Source organism: Triticum dicoccoides, chromosome 7B (assembly GCF_002162155.2).
Source record: "Triticum dicoccoides isolate Atlit2015 ecotype Zavitan chromosome 7B, WEW_v2.0, whole genome shotgun sequence".
In the NCBI taxonomy this organism is placed as follows: domain Eukaryota; kingdom Viridiplantae; phylum Streptophyta; class Magnoliopsida; order Poales; family Poaceae; genus Triticum; species Triticum dicoccoides.
The window spans coordinates 72197416-72214200 of record NC_041393.1 but is presented as its reverse complement, the minus strand read 5'-3'; positions in this window follow the sequence as shown (position 1 = coordinate 72214200).

The following is a 16785-nucleotide window of genomic DNA, read 5'->3' as shown; positions in this document are numbered from 1 at the left end:
GCATTAATTCTGTATTTGTCTTGCTTTCAAATGAGTGAAAATTAACTTGCTTTGCATAAAGTGTATGTACATACCATCATATCACATTGGAATTTAACTTTGACATCATAAGAGATCAAATATCAAACCGCAGTTTGAAAAACAAAAGGAAACAACCAGATCAGATGACACGTCAACTATGAATTGTTAGCAGGGGATACTTCCAAGAGTTCATGTATTTTACAGTAACGTACAAAATCGGTGCAAGATAAAACTATGGTGACCAAATGAAACCTTCAAGATGCCTGCAGCAGCTCCTTGATATCATATCCCTGCAGCTGAAACACAATACACAAAGAACTTCAATTAGTTTTAAGTACTTCTATGTTTTTTCTTCCACAAAAGGCAGGAGCTCTGGCAATCAGTATAAGATGACAATATTTATGTACAACAAAGGATCGAGGACAAGCATGAGATGGGAAGTGAAAACGAGCGACGCCAAAAAACACCCTAAGTGACAGAGCAGAGTGATCAAGGACCAGGGTGTTGGGGGAGTGAAGACAAGCAAAGCCAGGAAACACCCTTAGCCACGGCAACCACATTGCATATGGGTAAAAAGGGCAAATGGGTATCAGTTGTACAACAAATGATGACAAAAAGATAATATATACCTGAAGAACGGTTAGTGACAATATTACTCAAACTGACGGAATATTACAGATCAATATCACTGAACTGAATAACATATTGATTTTGAAGCCGATAGAGGGATGGAGGAAACCAACTTTAGGAATATTACTGATCAACGTTCATGCTACTTATGATAGGAATTCAGGCTATGGAAGAACAGGGGTGGTGATTAGAGATTGTCATGGAAACTATATTGCAAGTTCTCACAGATATCTTATGCATGTAGTACACGCAGCAATGGCAGAAGCATATGCATTCAGAGGGATTGCTGCTAGCGCAGCATATTGGTATAAATGTTTTTGCAGTCCAAACGGACTACATGCAAGTGGTTGAAACAATGCAAGATGGTGGCTTCTTGGCAACAGAATCATCAGCGGTATATGGAGATTGCAACAACATCTTTGACAGGTTTTGATAGGGCCCAATAAGGCCCATATACTCTCCGACGAATTCCCGTAACTCTCCGGTACTCCGAAAAATACCCGAATCACTCGGAACCTTTCCGAACTCTGAATATAATCGTCCAATATATCGATCTTTACGTCTCGACCATTTCGAGACTCCTCGTCATGTCCCTGATCTCATCCGGGACTCCGAACTCCTTCGGTACATCAAAACTCATAAACTCATAATATAACTGTCATCGAAACCTTAAGCGTGCGGACCCTACGGGTTCGAGAACTATGTAGACATGACCTAGAACTATTCTTGGTCAATAACCAATAGCGGAACCTGGATGCCCATATTGGCTCCTACATATTCTACGAAGATCTTTATCGGTCAAACCGCATAACAACATACTTTGTTCCCTTTGTCACCGGTATGTTACTTGCCGGAGATTCGATCGTCAGTATCTAATACCTAGCTCAATCTCGTTACCGGCAAGTCTCTTTACTCGTTACGTAATACATCATTCCGTAACTAACTCATTAGCTACATTGCTTGCAAGGCTTATAGTGATGTGCATTATCGAGAGGGCCTAGAGATACCTCTCCGACAATCGGAGTGACAAAACCTAATCTCGAAATACACCAACCCAACATGTACCTTTGGAGACACCTGTAGTACTCCTTTATAATCATCCAGTTACGTTGTGACGTTTGGTAGCACCCAAAGTGTTCCTCCGGTAAACGGGAGTTGCATAATCTCATAGTTACAGGAACATGTACAAGTCATGAAAAAAGCAATAGCAATATAGTAAACGATCAAGTGCTAGGCTAACGGAATGGGTCATGTCAATCACATCATTCTCCTAATGATGTGATCCCATTAATCAAATGACAACACATGTCTATGGTTAGGAAACATAACCATCTTTGATTAATGAGCTAGTCAAGTAGAGGCATACTAGTGATTATATGTTTGTCTATGTACTCACACATGTATCATGTTTTCGGTTAATACAATTCTAGCATGAATAATAAACATTTATCATGATATGAGGAAATAAATAATAATTTTATTATTGCCTCTAGGGCATATTTCCTTCAGTCTCCCACTTGCACTAGAGTCAGTAATCTAGTTCACATCATCATGTGATTTAACACCAATATTCATATCTGTATATGATTAACACCCATAGTTCACATACCCAAAGGGTTTACTAGAGTCAACAATCTAGTTCACATTGCTATGTGATTAACACCCAAAGAGTACTAAGGTATGATCATGTTTTGCTCGTGAGAGAAGTTTAGTCAACGGGTCTGTCATATTACAGAGTCGTATGTATTTTGCAAATATTCTATGTCTACAATGCTTTGCACGGAGCTACTCTAGCTAATTGCTCCCACTTTCAATATGTATCCAGATTGAGACTTAGAGTCATCTGGATCGGTGTAAAAGCTTGCATCGATGTAACTCTTTACGACGAACTCTTTTATCACCTCCATAATCGAGAAACATATCCTTATTCTACTAAGGATAATTTTGACCAATGTCCAGTGATCTACTCCTAGATCACTATTGTACTCCCTTGCCAAACCAGGGCAGAGTATACAATAGGTCTGGTCCATAGCATGGCATACTTTTATAGAACCTATGACTGATGCATAGGGAATGACTTTCATTCTCTTTCTATTTTCTGTCGTGTTCGGGTCTTGAGTCTTACTCAATTTCACACCTTTGCAACACAGGCAAGAACTCTTTCTTTGACTGTTCCATTTTGAACTATTTCAAAATCTTGACAAGGTATGTACTTATTGAAAAAACTTTATCAAGCGTCTTGATCTATCTCAATAGATCTTGATGCTCAATATGTAAGCAGCTTCACCGAGGTCTTTCATTGAAAAACCTTTTATTCAAGTATCCTTTTATGCTATCCAGAAATTCTATATTATGTCCAATCAACAATATGTCTTGCACATATAATATCAGAAATGCTACAGAGCTCCCACTCACTTTCTTGTAAATACAGGCCTTTCCAAAAGTCTGTATAAAACCATATGCTTTGATCAACTCATCAAAGTGTATATTCCAACTCCGAGATGCTTGCACCAGTCCATTGATGGATTGCTGGAGCTTGCTCACTTTGTTAACATCTTTAGGATTGACAAAAACTTTCTGGTTGCATCATATACAACTCTTCTTTAATAAATCCATTAAGGAATGCAGTTTTGACATCCATTTGCCAGATTTCATAAAATGTGGCAATTGCTAACATGATTCAAACAAACTTAAGCTTCGATACGAGTGAGAAAATCTCATCGTATTCAACACCTTGAACTTGTTGAAAACATTTTGCAACAAGTCGAGCTTAGTAGATAGTAACACTACTATCAGTGTCCGTCTTCCTCTTGAAGATCCATTTATTTAACATGGCTTGCTGATCATCGAGCAAGTCAATCAAAGTCCATACTTTGTTCTCATACATGGATCATATCTCAGATTTTATGGCCTCAAGCCATTTTGTGGAATCTGGGCTCATCATCGCTTCCTCATAGTTTGTAGGTTCATCATGGTCTAGTAACATGACTTCTAGGACGGGATTACCGTACCACTTTGGTGCGGATCTTATTCTGGAAGACCTACGAGGTTCGGTAGTAACTTGATCTGAAGCTTCATGATCAGCATCATTAACTTCCTCACTAATCGGTGTAGGCATCACTGGAACTGATTTCTGTGATGAACTACTTTCCAATTTGGGAGAAGGTACAATTACCTTATCAAGTTCTACTTTCCTCCCACTCACTTCTTTCGAGAGAAACTCCTTCTCTAGAAAGGATCCATCTTAGCAACGAATAACTTGCCTTCGGATCTGTGATAGAAGGTGTACCCAACAGTTTCCTTTGGGTATTCTATGAAGATGCACTTCTCCGGTTTAGGTTCGAGCTTATCAGGTCGAAACTTTTTCACATAAGCATCGCAGCCCTAAACTTTAAGAAACGACAACTTTGGTTTCTTGCCAAATCACAGTTCATAAGGCGTCGTCTCAACGGATTTTGATGGTGCCCTATTTAAAGTGAATGCAACTGTCTCTAACGCATAACCCCAAAACGATAGTGGTAAATCGGTAAGAGACATCATAGATCGCACCATATCCAATAAAGTGCGGTTACGACGTTCGGACACACCATAACATTGTGGTGTTCCAGGTGGCGTGAGCTGTGAAACTATTCCACATTGTTTTAATTGAAGACCAAACTCGTAACTCAAATATTTGTCTCCACGATCAGATCGCAGAAACTTTATTTTCTTGTTACGGTGATTTTTCCATTTCACTCTGAAATTCTTTAAACCTTTCAACTATTTCAGACTTATGTTTCATCAAGTAGATACACCCATATCTGCTCAAATCATCTTGTGAAGGTCAGAAAATAACGATACTTGCCACGAGCATAAACACTCATTGGATTGCATACATCGATATGTATTATTTCCAATAAGTCAGTAGCTTGTTCCATTGTTCCGGAGAACGGAGTTTTAGTCATCTTGCCCAAAAGGCACGGTTCGTAAGCATCAAATGATTCATAACCAAGCGATTCCGAAAATCCATCTTTATGGAGTTTCTTCATGCGCTTTACACCGATATGACCCAAACGGCAGTGCCACAAATAAGTTGCACCATCATTATCAACTTTGCATATTTTGGCATCAATATTATGAATATGTGTATCACTACGATCGAGATTCAACAAACTATTTTCATTGAGTGTATGACCATCAAAGGTTTTCATTTAAACAGAACAACAATTATTTTCTGATTTTAAATGAATAACCGTATTGCAATAAACATGATCAAATCATATTCATGCTCAACGCAAACACCAAATAACATTTATTTAGGTTCAACACTAATCCCGAAAGTATAGGGAGTATGCGATGATGATCATATCAATCTTGGAACCACTTCCAACACACATCATCACTTCACCCTCAACTAGTTTCTGTTTATTCTGTAACTCCTGTTTCGAGTTACTAATCTTAGCAACCGAACAAGTATCAAATACTCAGGGGTTACTATAAACACTAGTAAGGTACACATCAATAACATGTATATCAAATATACCCTTGTTCACTTTGCCATCCTTCTTATCCACCAAATATTCAAGGCATTTCCGCTTCTACTGACCATTTCCTTTGCAGTATAATCACTCAGTTTCAGGCTTTGGTACAGCTTTGGGCTTCTTCGCGGGAGTGACAACTTGCTTGCCATTCTGCTTGAAGTTCTCTTTCTTTCCCTTTGCCCTTTTCTTGAAACTAGTGGTCTTGTCAATCTTCAACACTTGATGCTCTTTTCTTGATTTCTACCTTCGTCGATTTCAGCATCACAAAGAGCTCGGGAATCGTTTTCGTCATCCCTTGCATACTATAGTTCATCACAAAGTTCTACTAACTTGGTGATGGTGACTAGAGAATTCTGTCAATCATTATCTTATCTGGAAGATTAACTTCCACTTGATTCAAGAGATTGTAGTACCCAGACAATCTGAGAACGTGCTCACTAGTTGAGCGATTCTCCTCCATCTTTTAGCCATAGAACTTGTTGGAGACTTCATATCTCTCAACTCGGATATTTGCTTGAAATATTAACTTCAACTCCTGGAACATCTCATATGGTCCATGACGTTCAAAACGTCTTTGAAATCCCGATTCTAAGCCGTTAAGCATGGTGCACTAAACTATCAAGTAGTCATCATATTGAGCTAGCCAAACGTTCATAACGTCTGCATATGCTCCTGCAATAGGTCTGTCACCTAGCGATGCATTAAGGACATAATTCTTCTGTGTAGCAATGAGGATAAACCTCAGATCATGGATCCAATCCGCATCATTGCTACTAACATCTTTCAACACAATTTTCTCTAGGAACATATCAAAATAAACATAGGGAAGCAAAAAGCATAGGGAAGCAACAACGTGAGCTATTGATCTACAACATAATTTGCAAAATACTACCAGGACTAAGTTCATGATAAATTTGAAGTTCAATTAATTATATTACTTAAGAACTCCCACTTAGAAAGACATCCCTCTAATCCTCTAAGTGATTACGTGATCCATATCAACTACACCATGTCCGATCATCACGTGAGATGGAGTAGTTTCAACGGTGAACATCAATATGTTGATCATATCTACTATATGATTCACGCTCAACCTTTCAGTCTCCGTGTTCCGAGGCCATATCTGTTATATGCTAGGCTCGTCAAGTTTAACCTGAGTATTCCGTGTGCGCAACTGTTTTGCACCCGTTGTATTTGAACTTAGAGCCTATCACACCCGATCATCACGTGGTGTCTCAGCACGAAGAACTTTCGCAATGGTGCATACTCAGGGAGAACACTTCTTGATAATTTTAGTGAGAGATCATCTTAAAATACTACCGTCAATCAAAACAGAATAAGATGTATAACAGATAAACATCATATGCAATCAAAATATGTGACATGATATGGCCATGATCATCTTGCGCCTTTGATCTCCATCTCCAAAGTACTTTCATGATCTCTATCGTCACCGGTATGACACCATGATCTTCATCATCTTGATCTATATCAATGTGTCGTCACATTGTCGTCTCGCCAACTATTGCTCTTGCAACTATTGCTATCGCATAGCGATAAAGTAAAGCAATTATTTGGCACTTGCATCTTTATGCAACAAAGAGACAACCATATGGCTTCTGCCAGTTGCCGATAACTTCAAAAAAACATGATCATCTCATACAGCAATTTATATCTTATCACATCTTGACCATATCACATCACATCATGCCCTGCAAAAACAAGTTAGACGTCCTCTTCTTTGTTGTTGCAAGTTTTGCGTGGCTGCTACGGGCTTAGCAAGAACCGTTCTTACCTACGCATCAAAACCACAATGATAGTTTGTCAAGTTGGTGATGTTTTAACCTTCGCAAGGACCGGGCGTAGCCACACTCGATTCAGCTAAAGTGAGAGAGACAGACACCCGCCAGCCACCTTTAAGCACGAGTGCTCGTAACGGTGAAACCAGTCTCGCGTAAACGTACGCGTAATGTCGGTCCGGGCCGCTTCATCTCACAATACCGCCGAACCAAAGTATGACATGCTGGTAAGCAGTATGACTTGTATCGCCCACAACTCACTTGTGTTCTACTCGTGCATATGACATCTACGCATAAAACCTAGCTCGGATGCCACTGTTGGGGAACGTAGTAATTTCAAAAAATTTCCTACGCACACGCAAGATCATGGTGATGCATAGCAACGAGAGAGGAGAGTAATGTCCACGTACCCTTGTAGACCGTAAGCGGAAGCGTTATGACAACGCGGTTGATGTAGTCGTACGTCTTCACGATCCGACCGATCCAAGTACCGAACGTACGGCACCTCCGAGTTCAGCACACGTTCAGCTCGATGACGATCCCCGGACTCCGATCCAGCAAAGTGTCGGGGATGAGTTCCGTCAGCACGACGGCGTGGTGACGATGATGATCTACTACCGGCGCAGGGCTTCGCCTAAACTCCGTGACGATATGATCGAGGTGGAATATGATAGAGGGGGCACCGCACACGGCTAAGGAACGATCACGAAGATCAACTTGTGTGTCATGGGGTGCCCCCTGCCCCCGTATATAAAGGAGCAAGGGGGAAGGAGGCCGGCCCTAGGAGGGGGTGCGCCAAGTGTGGAGTCCTACTAGGACTCCCTAGTCCTAGTAGGATTCCACCTCCCTTGTTGGAGTAGGAGAAGGGGAAAGAGGGAAAGAGGAAGAAGGAAAGGGGGGCTGCGCCCCTTGTCCAATTCGGACCAGAGGGGGGGCGCAAGCCTCCTTCCTTTTGGCCTCTCTCCTCTATTCCCGTATGGCCATATAAGGCCCATATACTCTCCGGCGAATTCCCGTAACTCTCCGGTACTCCGAAAAATACCCGAATCACTCGGAACCTTTCCGAACTCCGAATATAGTCGTACAATATATCGATCTTTACGTCTCGACCATTTCGAGACTCCTCGTCATATCCCTGATCTCATCCGGGACTCCGAACTCCTTCGGTACATCAAAACTCATAAACTCATAATATAACTGTCATCGAGACCTTAAGCGTGCGGACCCTACGGGTTCGAGAACTATGTAGACATGACCTAGAACTATTCTTGGTCAATAACTAATAGCGGAACCTGGATGCCCATATTGGCTCCTACATATTCTACGAAAATCTTTATCAGTCAAACCGCATAACAACATACTTTGTTCCCTTTGTCACCGGTATGTTACTTGCCGGAGATTCGATCGTCGGTATCTAATACCTAGCTCAATCTCGTTACCGGCAAGTCTCTTTACTCGTTACGTAATACATCATTCCGTAACTAACTCATTAGCTACATTGCTTGCAAGGCTTATAGTGATGTGCATTACCGAGAGGGCCCAGAGATACCTCTCCGACAATCGGAGTGACAAAACCTAATCTCGAAATACGCCAACACAACATGTACCTTTGGAGACACCTGTAGTACTCCTTTATAATCACCCAGTTACGTTGTGACGTTTGGTAGCATCCAAAGTGTTCCTCCGGTAAACGGGAGTTGCATAATCTCATAGTTACAGGAACATGTATAAGTCATGAAGAAAGCAATAGCAATATAGTAAACGATCAAGTGTTAGGCTAACGGAATGGGTCATGTCAATCACATCATTCTCCTAATGATGTGATCCCGTTAATCAAATGACAACACATGTCTATGGTTAGGAAATATAACCATCTTTGATTAATGAGCTAGTCAAGTAGAGGCATACTAGTGACTATATGTTTGTCTATGTACTCACACATGTATCATGTTTCCGGTTAATACAATTCTAGCATGAATAATAAACATTTATCATGATATGAGGAAATAAATAATAACTTTATTATTGCCTCTAGGGCATATTTCCTTCAATGAGAATCTAGTGTTGTTGCATCTCTTTGACGAATTTGAGTCGGGGCCGCCGAAAAAGCAGCGCGGGTCTACGGTTGGCCGGCTATGCATTCCCCGCAACCGAGATCTCGGCGACAAAATGCTCATGAAGGACTACTTCGCCGGTGTTAGAAGGGAGAGAGGGGGATTGGTGGAATTGTTGTTGTATTGCTTGAGCCTCGTGGGCATATATATAGGAGTACATGACCATCTTGGAGTACAAGGCAAGGTAAAATAATATCCTATGCTATCCTAGCTTTCCTAATAATCACGATACTCAACATCCCCCCGCAGTCACAACGATAGCGACGCAGACGGTGAGACTGAAAAAGAATCCGAAGGTAAGCCAACGGACACCGCCCCATAGTCGTAATGGTCGATGCATCGCGGAAGTCATGGCTGGAGTGGAAACCGACGAGTTTGCTCAAGCAAAGCGGTAGCCCTTTGTGCTGATGTCGATGTAGTCGAGAGCGTAGAGTGGTGTAGCCGTTGTTGTGGTAGCCGTGCGAGGGACGCGGTGGTCGATGTCGAGTCGGGGTGGCCGGCGTCGAGGTAGTCGTTGTGGACCGGGAAGAAGAGCAGCGGCGGCGGCCTGAGGAGGCGATGGCGGCTAGGTCAGAAGCGCGGCGACGGTGCTTGATGTAGGGGAGGAAGAACCCGACAGCGTGACGAGGACCGGCGCAGACAGTGGCGTTCCCGCGCATAGGAAGACGGCGCGACGCATACCACGTAGAAGTCGACGCGCGGGTACGACGGAGTGGACCACGTGCCGCGACACTACAGCCCGGAGGGGTGACGCAGCGGCAGCGCCCGGGTCAGGGCGACGGCGGGGAAGTCCTCGGGGCGGTTGCAGGGACCGCGTACCACGCTCGCTACGGCCCGACGGGGCGACGCAGCGGCAGCGCGAGGGTCGGTGCAGCCTCGGGGACGACCTGGAGCGGATGACCTCGGGGCAGCGGTTGACGGCGGGCCGCGATACTACGACCCGAAGGAGTGACATAGCGGTAGAACGCGGGTTGGTGCAACCACGAAAACGGCCTCAGGACGACGGCGGGGACCACATGCATCGGCACTACGGCCCAAAGAGCCGACACAGCGATGGTGCGGATCAATGCAACCACGAAGAGAACCACAGGGTGGCGGCGCTGCGGCCCGACGGGGCGACGCAGCGGCAGCCCGTTGCTCGATCGGGGTAGAAAAGTGTAAACTTAGACGTTGACCTTCATGTATCCTGCAAAGCCCACATGAAACGAAACAGGTGCAAACAAACGCATGCACGTAATGCATGGGCCATCCTGTACGCCGCGAGTCATTGGAGCACACACCACGCATGCACGCGAGCGGCCGTCCACGTCCGCACGGGACGTCAGTGCGGCCACAGGCCACACGGCTTGCGACGACGGGCCAGCGCAGGAAGGTGCGTCCGGCTGCCGCTGAAGCGTTGGACGTGGCAGCGGCGTCGATGCTTGATGAAGACGCTGACAGAGTAGACACGTGTTGTAGACAACAGACGGCGGCGGACGACACAAACCGATCGTAGATCGGAAAACCAAAAAAAACACCGATCAATTGATCAGCGAGAGAGAAAAACCTCAATCAATGGATCGAGAAAAAGACTCTCTAGGGTAGCCGATCAATACGACCGGTAGATGAATCCTAGGTACGGGCGGCGCGGCCCCCGGCGGCGGTCATGGAGGCTGACCGCCCCGGGAGCAGCGCGCGGGTGCGGAAGCGGCGACAGCTAGGGTTTAGAACCCGGAAACTGATACCATGTTAGAAGGGAGAGATGGGGATTGGTGGAATTGTTGTTGTATTGCTTGAGCTTCGTGGGCATATATATAGGAGTACATGATCATCTTGAAGTACAAGGGAAGGTAGAATAATATCCTACGCTATCCTACCTTTTCTAATAATCACGATACTCAACAGCCGGGTACCGACATATCCGGCTCACCTCTTTCGTAGACGATATCGAATGCATATGTCACTTTTCGCCCGCGTCATCGAGGCTTGTTGCCATTTCTTCACGTCGCCGGGTTGATTGGTTTTAGTGCATATAAAAAAACGGTGGCGATGAGAGTGATTGCATCAGGTGTTCCGGCCGACTATGTGGATGGATATCTTCTCATTGGCGAGGATACCACCATCAAAAGTGTCCGTGTCTTTGCGAAGACAATAATCCGAGTTTTTCGCATGGAGTATCTTCGCGCTCCAAACGAAGATGACATAAAGAATCTAATGGCAATGAACGAAGCAAGGGGATGGTCGGGCATGCTAGGTAGTATAGATTGCATGCATTAGAGGTGGAAGGATTGCCCGGTGGCTTGGGCAGGGCAATACACAGGGCACAAACGCAAACCCACCATTGTGCTTCAAGCCGTGGCCTCACATGATTTGTGAATTTGGCATTGCTTCTTTGGTTTGCCAGGGTCTCTGAACGATATCAACGTTTTGCCACGGTAACATTTTTTTGCTCAACCAACTACTGGCAAAGCTCCGGCTTGCAACTATACCGTTAACGGCCATGACTATAACATGGAGTATTATCTTGCCGACAGTATTTATCCATCATGGTCTACATTTGTCAAGACCATTTGTTGTAATGATTATTAATGTTTTATTATTGTCAGTTTCTTGACTATTTATTCGTATGTTGAATTTATTTTAGTTTTTATTTTGGTGGATATTATGAAATGTGCAATTTGTTTGATGTTTTATGATAAATTTATGGTGAGGCGAGCGTTCCGGCCGAACAGATCCCACAAACGTGTCCCGCAAAACATTTACGGAATGTGTTTGCCGGATCTGTTCGGCCGGAGCGCTCGCCGCACCGTAAAAACAATTTGCGAGGGTCCTTGTACGCTTTTTGTGGGTCGTGCGTTTCCCGGATTGGTTAGAGATGCTCTAATACGGTACAAGATCACATTTTCCTTTTTAGTAGAAGAGGATACCCGGTTGCTGCGGAGTGGATTACAATATATTTTAAGTGACTTGATTGTATGATTTATAAAACAGTTGAATTAATAAAATATTGTATTAACTAAAATTCTAATTTTTGCATATTTTATACTCCCTTCTATCTATATTACTTGTTGGGAAACGTTTCATGGAAAACAAAAAAAATTCTACGCACACGCAAAATCTATCCATGGAGATGCATAGCAACGACGGGGAGAGTGTGTCTACGTAACCCCATAGACTGTAATTGGAAGCATTTAATAACGCAGTTGATGTAGTCGAACTTCTTCGTGATCCAACCGATTAAGTATCGAACGTACGTCACCTCCGTGTTCAACACACGTTCAGCTTGGCCAGCAAGACGGCGAAGTAGTGGATGAGTTCTGGTAGCATGCTATCTCCGCAGGGCTTCACCTAAGCACTACAAAAATATGGCAGAGGGACAAAATTGTGGAGGCGGCGCCGCACATGGCTAAGAGATTGTCGTGGTTATGTATGGTGCCCCTCTCCCACATATATATAGGTGGGGGAGAGGGGAGCAGCAAGGACGCACCCCAAGTAGGGACGAATCCTACTTGGGGTCTTCCCCAAGCCGCGCCCTTCCTTCCTTATTTGAGTGCGGGAGGAAGGCAGGGGGAGGTGCCCCCCCTTTCATTTCTCTCATGAGGAGGGAAAAGGCAGGAGGGGCACCCCTCCCCTTTCCTTATCCTAGGGTCGCCTGCAAAGGAGAGGGGCGTGCCAGCCCCCTAGTGAGCTGGTCTGTCTCCCCCCTTTGGCCCATTAGGCCCATACACTTCCCGGGGGTGTCTGGAACCCCTTCCGATGACCCGATGACTACCCTGTGTACTCTGAAACTTTTCCGGTGTGCGAATATCATCGTCCCGATATATCAATCTTTACCTTCGGACCATTCTGGAGCTCCTCGTCATGTATGTGATCTCATCCGGGACTCCGGACAACATTTGGTCACCAAATCATGTAACTCATATAACACTATATCGTCAACGAACGTTAAGCGTGCGGACCCTACGAGTTCGAGAACTATGTAGACATGACTGAGACACCTCTCCATCAATAACCAATAGCGGAACTAGGATGCCCATATTGGTTCCTACATATTCTACGAAAATCTTTATCGGTCAAACTGTTATGACAACATACGTAATTCGCTTTGTCTGTCGGTATGTTACTTGCCCGAGATTCGATCGTCGGTATCTTCATACCTGGCTCAATCTCATTACCGGCAAGTCTCTTTACTCGTTCCGTAATACATCACCTCGTAACTAACTCATTAGTCATTTGCTTGCAAGCTTATGATGTGTATTACCTAGAGGGCCCAGAGATACCTCTTCGAAACTTGGAGTGACAAATCCCAATCTCGATCCATGCCAACTCAACAAACACCTTTAGAGATACATGTAGAGCATCTTTATGATCACCCAGTTATGTTGTGACGTTTGATAGCACACAAGGTATTCCTCCGGTATTCGGGAGTTGCATGATCTCATGGTCGAAGGAACATGTATTTGACATTCAAGAAAGCAGTAGCAATAAACTGAACGATCATATGCTAGGCTAACGGATGGGTCTTGTCCATCACATCATTCTCCTAATGATGTGATCTCGTTACCAAATGACAACACATGTCCATGATTAGGAAACTTTAACCATCTTTGATCAACGATCTAGTCTAGTAGAGGCTTATTAGGGACACGGTATTTGTTTATGTATTCACACATGTAGTTAAGTTTACGGTCAATACAATTCTAACATGAATAATAAACCTTTATCATGATTAAGGAAATATAATAATAACCATTTTATCATTGCCTCTACGGCATATTTCCATCATTACTTGTCTTAGATTTGTCAGATACGGACGTATGTTGGATTGGAGGGAGTATTATATTTGATTATTGTACGGTTAAAAATATTTATTGAACTTAAGTGGCATAATATAATGAAAAAAATCCAATGCAAGTTGGTGGACCTTTGATAAGGTGGCATGTGTGGCCTGGTGAGTTTTGTGCATGAGATCAATGGAAAAAAATCACATGCATGTTATGGTGTGCCTTTGATGAGGTGTCATGTGTGCATGTTAAAGGATTAACTATTTTAGGCATAATAGAATTAGGTATACAATAGCATAGTTCTACCTAGTATACGTCCAGTGCACATTGATATTACACGGGATATTAATTGATTGCTAATTACATGCCTAACACTAACATTAATATTAGAAATAATGATATTAAGAATCTCAACTAATATTACAACCAAACACACTGCAAGCGTCGACTGTGTTTACTCAGTGTACTAACAACAATACGGTGAGACTATGTGGATTTATATGAAAATGAGACGTCATCTTATACCCAATAGACATAGGGCATACATTTACTTGCTAGATGAATAAGAGCATTTTCAAAGGCAAGTGTCAAAAACCTTCCCCTTATATCTGCGGACAACAAACACTGACGCTTGTTTTGTCCTCCGCTCCAACAGCAAAACCCATTTCTTCTTCCCAAATCCATTCGACATGCATGGGCATAGGATGTAAATCACACAACACATACTGCACATAGTTCAAATTGACATAGGACATAGAGCCTAGGACAAGTTGATACAACATACATAGTTCAATGACATAGGACATAGAAGTAGGATAACACATAACTCAATTTGACATAGGACACTGATGTCTACTACACAACCTTCTTCTTGTAGACGTTGTTGGGCCTGCAAGTGCACAGGTTTGTAGGACAGTAGCAAATTTCCCTCAAGTGGATGACCTAAGGTTTATCAATCCGTGGGAGGCGTAGGATGAAGATGGTCTTTCTCAAACAACCCTGCAACCAAATAACAAAGAATCTCTTGTGTCCCCAACACACCCAATACAATGGTAGATTGTATAGGTGCACTAGTTCGGCGAAGAGATGGTGATACAAGTGCAATATGGATGGTAGATAAAGGTATTTGTAATCTGAAATAATAAAAACAGCAAGGTAACTAATGATAAAAGTGAGCGTAAATGGTATTGCAATGGTAGGAAACAAGGCCTAGGGTTCATACTTTCACTAGTGCAAGTTCTTTCAACAATAATAACATAGATATATCATATAACAATCCCTCAACATGCAACAAAGATTCACTCCAAAGCCACTAATAGTGGAGAACAAACGAAAAGATTATGGTAGGGTACGAAACCACCTCAAAGCTATTCTTTCGGATCAATCTATTAAAGAGTTTGTACTAGAATAACACCTTAAGACACAAATCAACCAAAACCCTAATGTCACCTAGATACTCCATTGTCACCTCAAGTATCCGTGGGCATGATTATACGATATGCATCACACAATCTCAAATTCATCCAACCAACACAAAGTACTTCAAAGAGTGCCTCAAAGTTTCTACCGGAGAGTCAAGAAAATGTGTGCCAACCCCTATGCATAGGTTCATGGGCGGAACCCGCAAGTTGGTCACCAAAACATACATCAAGTGGCACGTGATATCCCATTGTCACCACAGATAAACACGGCAAGACATACATCAAGTGTTCTCAAATCAAAGACTCAATCCGATAAGATAACTTCAAGAGGGAAACTCAATTCATCACAAGAGAGTAGAGGGGGAGAAACATCATAAGATCCAACTATAATAACAAAGCTCACGATACATCAAGATCGTGCCATAGAAAGAACACGAGAGAGAGAGAGAGATCAAACACATAGCTACTGGTACATACCCTCAGCCCCGAGGGTGAACTACTCCCTCCTCGTCACGGATAGCGCCGGGATGATGAAGATGGCCACCGGTGATGGGTTCCCCCTCCGGCAGGGTGCCGAAACGGGCTCCCGAGAGGTTTTTGGTGGCTACAGAGGCTTGCGGCGGCGGAACTCCCAATCTATCTTGATATTCGATGTTTTTAGGGTACGTAGGCTTATATAGGCGAAAGAAGTCGGTCGGGAGGTGCTCGAGGGGCCCACGAGACAGGGGGCGCGCCCTACAGGGGGGGAGCCCTCCTATCTCGTGGCTGCCTCGAGTATCTTCTGACGTGAACTCCAAGTCTCTAGGATCATATTCTTCCAAAAAATCACGCTGCCGAAGGTTTCATTCCCGTTTGGACTCCGTTTGATATTCCTTTTCTTCGAAATACTGAAACAGGCAATAAAACAACAATATGGGTTGGGCCTCCGGTTAGTAGGTTAGTCCCAAAAGTAATATAAAAGTGCATAATAAAGCCCATAATCATTCAAAACAAATAATAAAATAGCATGAATGCTTCATAAATTATAGATACATTGGAGACGTATCAGCATCCCCAAGCTTAATTCTTGCTCGTCCTCGAGTAGGTAAATGATAAAAAAGAATTTATGAAGTATGAATGCTAGAAGGTGCACAAGTTTGATCAATGATAATTTCAATCACCTTTTCTAGCATGATAATGTGTCATAACAATAGTTCATCTCATAAAACTTCTCACGATAAAGTAACAAGCAATTCACATGTCAAAGCATAGACCATAAACTTTCTTGAAAACTTGCAAACTTCATTCTTAGTCATCAGACAATTGCAATTCATCTTATTTTCAGGAATAACAAACTCCACAAACTCAACTATCATATAGTCTTTTACAATTGCTAACACTCACGCAATACTAATGGTTATGGAGTTTTAATCAGACACTGAGAAAGATAGGGGCTTATAGTGTTGCCTCCCAATGTATTCACCTTTGGGTGATGTCAACAATAATAGTTCATGCTAACTTACATCCAATTGGATATA